The following is a 7051-nucleotide window of genomic DNA, read 5'->3' on the forward strand; positions in this document are numbered from 1 at the left end:
CCAGGCTTCTGAGAGCAGACTTGCCCTGTCTTTTAAAGCCAACTGAAATCAGCAGGGGGAAGGTATTTAATAAAGTCCTCTATTTTAAACCTCTCTGACTGTCCCTACAAACGCAAGGCTAGCAAGAGTGCATGACACCAGAGAGGAACAAGAACGTGACTTACTCAACCATATTGTGGGCTGCACCGCTCTTCCCAGGAGAGCACGTGGGCATCAGAACAGAAGGGTTGAAATGTCTGATGATATCTGAAAGGGCTAAAGAGAGAGCCAGGGATCATCTAAAGATGAACTGTGGTTCCCTAGAGAGACAAGACAGAATAGCTGCCCCCATCGAAAGGAACAGCCTTTACACCATGTTGGGAGGTCACCCCCCACCCCCAGGCCGACCCTGGAAAGTGAAGGGAGCTAAATTGAGCATCTGCCTAGCTGGGCCAGGCCCAGGGTTGAGTGCTCTCCAGGCATTCTCTCATTTACTCCTGGGGAAACTGAGATAGAGACATCAAGCAAGCTGTGTCAGGTCTCCCAGCTGACAGGAGCTACTGGGATTAGAACTAGAGCTCTGGGCTGCTCCCTGTGAGTGACAGCAGGGTAGGAAAGCTCCAGGGAACACACAGAGAACATGTCGCCAAGCTGACAGCCAGAAAACTGCTAAAAATAGTGTTGTCATGAGCACTTAAGTTGTGTCTTGCTCTTCAGAGAGGAGGGGGCAGAGTAGGGAGGGTGGGTGGCAGAGGGAAATGCCATTCTCCACTCCTTTCTTTGTGCCTGATCCCAAGAGCCTCAGGGTCTTTGGAAGCAGGATCCAGGGGCCAGTTGGAGAGTTCTATACAGGGGAACACGCTCTGCAGATGACAGGCATTGAGAAAGGAAAACTGGGCTGAAGGTCAGAGGACTAGTTGCTTGGCTTCATGACCCCAGGTGACTACCTAACTCATATGCAAGTTGGCATTGGCATCCTTAACCCAGACACATGAGTCTGTTTTTCTCAGCTGTGACAAGCTTATAGGATCCCAGAGCCATGGGTAGGAAATACAAAGCTTTGAACTCAGTTCAGTATGATAAGAATGGCATGCATGTGTGCACATGGGAACCGCTCCATTCCGTGTGGGAGGATAGATGCTAAAGACAGATGGAAACACATGAACACTAAGTCACGGTAATAAATCATTGGAAATAACAGCTTTCCAAAGTAAAAGTGACCAATTAGACTTTAAAACTTTTCACAAAACTTGTGTCTATCATTCTCGTCTTTTGGTTTCTAGACTATTGTTATTTAATCTTTCTTTTGGGGTTCTATGATGGTAGGGTGAAGAGCAAAAGGCAAGGCTAAGGGGATAGATGCCCTTGGTTTACAGAGACCATACTATTTACTGAACAAGCAACCTTGGAAAAGTCTATTTATCTGCCTAACATTCAGTTTTTCCATCTTCAAAATGCTCCCATGACAGCCCAGGGCATGGCTTGATTTGGAGGTCACTAAAGTGCTCTAAAATTCTGGGGCCAGAGGATAAGAGGGTTGAGCCTGGACCAATGGCCTCATACACTGAATGGGTCTGGATATCCCTGGACCACTTTCTCTGTGGAACTCCTGCCATGGCTGTCAGTGTTGTTTCAGCCATGGCATTGCCCTTCCCTACTCAGGGTACCACCAGCTTTTGACATCTGATGCTGATGGTTTCAGAGCAAGCTCTGCCTTTCCAGTTTCCTCTGCTGCCCTCTGCCCAGCTGGGATTCCTAATCACTGTGTGCCTCAAAGGGGTGATTTGGCTTGGCAGGGGGAGGGGGAGAGATGGAGGCAAATGAGAAACCAGGCAAATCAGCAGAGAGGTACTGGGGTTTCTGGGGTCCAAAGTGTATCCCTAGGCATTCCCAAATCGACCACTTCTTTTCTCTCATAGCTTTTGAATGGAAAGATATCTAGGTGTTGGCACAGCTGTGACAGCCACAAATCAGTGAGCACTCTGACTCCTGCCTAGGAGACCTTCCTACCACTCTAACCCTAACACCTCACCTGCTAATCAGGTGACAAGAGGACAGTGGCCTCAGCCTTCCTTGTTGGGACATGAACAAAGGAGGGACAGGATCCTCATCCCTGTCCTAAGAACCTAATACATCACAAACCCTTTGTATCAATGCCCAGGCTCAGCTGACAGGGGACCAGTTATCCCTTGCCCATCACTGCAGCAGCATGACAGCCCAGCCTAACATCTGTATGGTCAATTCATCTCACAAGCAGCAAGCATGGGACACTACCCAGTCTAGCTCAGTAGCGTCAAGGGACTCGCCATTTTAGGATAACTTAATAGAATCACAAAGGTCCTCTGGCATCAGATGAAGAAGCTCAGCTCACAGTGAGTGGCTTCAGCTGCACACTTGTATGCAAATAAATGTCAACATGTTAATCACAATTACTTCTTTTCGTTTCCTTCATTTCATTTTCTAGAACCTAGGACATGTCTTTATGGAGGGAGGGAGGGAGGAAGGGTGGGAGGGAGGGGGGGAGGGAGGGAGGGAGAGAGGGGGGAGAGAGAATATTGAATATAGGATGAGGTTTTATTTTGCAAATAAATGGAAAGGTAGACTAGGGTCTTCCCCTTGGGCAGGAAGAAGGGTCCAGGACGTCTTTTCAGGTAAGTGTCATGAATCCACCTCTGAGGTCCTAGAGGAGCCAGAACCCTTAAGGCTTTGTCTGTCATCCCAGTCCTTCTTTCATATCCCATCTCTCATGCTTTCTATTCAGGACATGTGACCTTCCATTCCCCGCCTCCCTTATCCTATCATGCCTTCCCCCTTTCGCAGGCACTGGTGATAAAGTCAAGTACATCTTCTTTATTAACAAAATGTCTGCTGCGTCACAGGGTTGGGGACAATCTGGAATCTGGCTAGAAAGCCAGGACTCACCTGTCATGGCTTCCATGCACACGTGTTGTGGTTCATTCTTGATGCTGTAAGAGGCGAACACAAAAGGATAAGACTACTTTTGTCACCCATGGAGCCCTCTCTTTGGCCGGCATAGACCAGTCCTAACAAGCTTTAGCTCACCCTGGCTCTGGGGTTAGTCATGGGCAAACAGCTCCCTTGGGACCCTCTTCCCCTCTAGTCCTGCTCAAAGCTGAGGGGAACACTGAGTCCAGTATAAAATGACTCTGGTCCAAACCCTGTAAGGTCACCCAAGAGCAGAGGGAGGAGGCCTGTAACAGACACAGGAATTCCCTTTTTCTGGCCTCTCCCACTTCTCATTCACCCAGAGGAGCCATGGGGAGTCACAGGTTCTGCAAGGGTGCTGGAAAGCTGGAAACTGGTTCTGGTTGCTCCCCTGTCCCTAAGCCTGAAGCAATGTCTTTCAACTCTCTGGTCCTTGGTGTCCCACCCCCATCAATTGAGCAAGAAGTTAGAGGAGAATACGGGTGGGGCATCCCTGCTAGCTGTGTTCCAGGATGGGTACCTTTGAGTTTTCTTCACGGTGACCTTGCCAGAGGCTGGAGGCTGGAAGAGACACAGGTGTGACTAGTCAGCCAGGGGAAGCCAGAACGATGCAGGGAAGCTACAAGTTCACAGGAGGACCAAGTCCACCTTGCTCACTTTATGGGGAGGAAGACACACCCTGCTCCCCCTCAGCTTGTCTGTCAGACCCTCACAACAGAATGGCTGAGAGCTTTCCCCAGAGTATAGATTTAAATACATCATGAGTCACACTATATTCATACTATAGTCTACACAGAGCCAAAAGACCGATTTTCCTTAGTCCTCCACAATCTAAGGGTGACTTTTTCATCTCTCCCACTTTGACTAGAATGTAAGAGCCACTAAAGATAGGTGTTTCCATCTGTTTGTACTTGACTGTATTCCTGGGGCCTAGGACAGGGTACAGTGGCCACAGGTAGACAGTTGTCCTCATTGTCCCAGCCACCAGCTTCAACCTGGCCAGCCCATGGAATTGGGTCATGTCTTTAAAGCGATCTAAGAACAAATCCCTCTCCCTGGGGTCATGTCTCTCACTTGTCAGTAAGAGGGACTTGGGGAGGTCACCTTCCAGGGAGAGGGAACAAGCTGAACAAAAATCCCTGGACTATGCAAGTCAGGGGCTGTGAAACAGAGCTATGAGTTGGGCAGTCAAGGGAGTGGACCTCCTGGGCCCTGCAAGCTGGACAGACTGGGTCAGACCACAGGGGGCGCTGTCTGCCAGCTTGAGCATATAGCTGCCTGAGAGGCAGGGAACCTGTGGCTGCCAGATCTCATATTGCAGACAAAGGAAACACAGATATTTGAAAACCTCCCGATTTCAATGCTGACAGCTGATTGGATTAAAGACACAGCGTTTCAGGACCACAAATTTGCTTCTTTTGCAATTATTTGAATTGCAGAAGGGGAGTAGGTGCTCAAGAGAAGGAAGAAGGGAGGAAGAAAGAAAATGACAAGGCCAGGATGTGGAGAAGCTCAGTTGAGATGGCCCAGAAACCACGACAATGGCCAGCGTTCTTTCTCCTCAATTTCATTAGATGAATGCCTGGCCAATGCTATGACCTCAAGGTCCTAAGCCAAATAAGATCATAAGCTCTCACTGTTTGGCATGGAGATGTCTTTGATAGTTAAATATGAAAAAAAAAGATTTTCAGATGTACTACTGTGTTATGATACCATTTAGGTTTCATATGTCATGTATGTCCCTATATTCACCGCCTCAAATGTACTGGATTGTGTATGTACATATAAGTGAACATACATGTTAAAGGAGGCCAAGGCACAGGATGTGAACAGATCTTTTAAAAGAATTTTTCTTGTGCTGTACATCTGGATTTTTCTTGTATGGAACATGTTTCACAGGTGTTATTGAATATAAATTGTGAAAATATTTGCAGATCTTATTTTAAAATGTTTGAGAGGAAATACAAATCTAAAACAATTAACAGGTTTTAGAGACTCCCAAGTAAGAGAGCATTTCTTCATTTCAGACACTTCAGAAACTCAAAGCAAAAGTGTTAACATTAAGGACTTTAAAGTCTGCCACTAGTATTCTCTGTGTGTGTGTGTGTGTGTGTGTGTGTGTGTGTGTGTGTGTGTGTGTGTGTATGTTTGCATTTTAATACATGGCACATCTGGCTCTCAGGACAGACAGAAAAGGGTGGCCTACAAGGAGCTGGGCCTTCAAGTTTCATCCAAGGTAGAGGGCCTGGCTATGGACTGGTGAGGTCAGAGGTCATTCTGGCCCAAGCTTCATTCCGTCTCTGTAGGTCCTGACTCTTGCCCAATAACAAGAGGAGGGAATGAGAACAGACAACCTCACCATACATGAGCAGGGAATGCTGTCTCAAAGTGAAGCTGGAAGGTCCAAGCCCACACACGAGAGTTTTAGATTTAGAACAGGACTCCACAGAGACTTCTCTATCCAGAGCAGAGGAACCAGAGAGTCCCCCTAGGGAGTGGGTCACACCTGCAGGAACCCTGAATAGCTGCTTCAGTGTCTACAGCACAGGCTCAGCAGAGGTCAGCTGACATCAGACACATCTCATATAATAAAGTCTAAAAAACCAACCAAACAAGCCGTTTGGTGATAGTATACACCTTTAGTCCCAGCACTCAGGAGGCAGAGGCAGGCAGATCTCTATGAGTTCAAGACCAGCCTGGTCTACAAGAACTAGTTCCAGGACAGCCTCCAAAGCCACAGAGAAACCCTGTCTTGAAAAACCAAAATAAATAAATAAATACCAACCAAACAAAAAGAAAATATGAGTTGAGAATATGAAAGAACTGGGATTCTGTGCATTACTGGTGGGAATGTAAATTGAGTAGCCTCTATGAAAACCAGTACAACAATTCCTCAGAAAAGTAATTCTTTTTAAAAGACAAAATAGCACTATATATCTCAGCCTGGCATGGAACTTGCTGTCTAACCCAGGCTGGCCTCAGATCTGCTTTGATCCTGCCACAGTTTCCCTACATTGGAATTATAAACATGCACCATCACTTTCAACTTCCTCAAAAAATAATTAAAAGTATACTTATCTTGTAATCTAGTGTCATATTTAAAGGCATCTTTCCAAAAGAATGAAAAGTAGGATCTTGGGGAGATTATTTGTACACAGTTTTGTTTTTTTTAGCAGGATTGGCAATAGCCAGAAGATGACTCAGCCTCATGTCCATGCATGAACAGATAAACAAACATGGTATGTCCATGCATACAAGGGAATATTAGTCACCCTCAAAAAGGAAGCATCTGGCACAGGAGGAAATTATGTTCATCAAAATAAGTTGTTTATATAAAGAAGGATACTACTACATGATTTCAAGGATGTGAAGTCTCTAATCAAACTCATGGAAACCAAAAGTGGAAATGTGTGTATGTGGGGTGGGGCTGGGAAAATGCAAGATGAATTATTATTTAATGTGTGAAGAGTTTCGGTTTTGTAAGGTGAAGAATGTTCTGGAGACTGGCTATCCAGTGAAAATATACTTTATACTACTCAGCTGCACACTTATAAAACGACTCATATGGAAGCTTGGGTCTACGTATACAAAGGAACTGTAGTATTTGTCTTGCTGGACCTGGGTTATCTCAATTCCATCCATTTTCCTGCAAATTTCAAATCTTTATTTTTCTTTGTGGCCAAGTAAGGTTCCACTGTGTATGTGTACCACATGTCCATCATCCATTCATTTCCCCACTGTGTGAAGGGCTGCTTCAACATGGATGTGCCCGTGTTTCTGTGGCAGAATGCAGGTTCCTTATGCCAAGGAGAGTGTGGGGAGCAGCAAGAAAACTAGAGAGGGAGAAAGAGGCTTTCAGAAAGGGGTGGGAAAGCATGAGAACACACGAGATAGAAGGGGGAAGGGAGTGTTACTAGAGGGCAGTGGGTATAGTGAGGAAGGACACAGGGAAGCCAGGAAGGGCCAAGGGCCGTGCCTCTGCTGAATGTCATTTTCTTGTCACTACTTCCTATGTTTGCATTGTATTAAGTATCATAAATAAGTATTTAAGTAGCTAAGATAGTAAAATTTATAAATTCATGTTTATCACAATTACACATGTTGATTAATATCAGTATATTTAAAA

At 45.8% G+C, this 7051-nt stretch overlaps 1 long non-coding RNA gene across 1 annotated transcript; it reads right to left on the reverse strand.

The window, feature by feature from the left end:
• Positions 1 to 164: 164 nt before the first annotated feature.
• On the reverse strand, positions 165 to 3563 carry LOC118239166. Its single transcript, XR_004770798.1, has 3 exons — positions 3446 to 3563; positions 2902 to 2945; positions 165 to 255 (listed from the first exon to the last, which is right to left on the reverse strand). It is a non-coding gene; the product is annotated as an uncharacterized LOC118239166 (long non-coding RNA).
• Positions 3564 to 7051: the final 3488 nt, after the last annotated feature.

Source organism: Cricetulus griseus, chromosome 7 (assembly GCF_003668045.3).
Source record: "Cricetulus griseus strain 17A/GY chromosome 7, alternate assembly CriGri-PICRH-1.0, whole genome shotgun sequence".
Taxonomy (NCBI): Eukaryota; Metazoa; Chordata; class Mammalia; order Rodentia; family Cricetidae; genus Cricetulus; species Cricetulus griseus.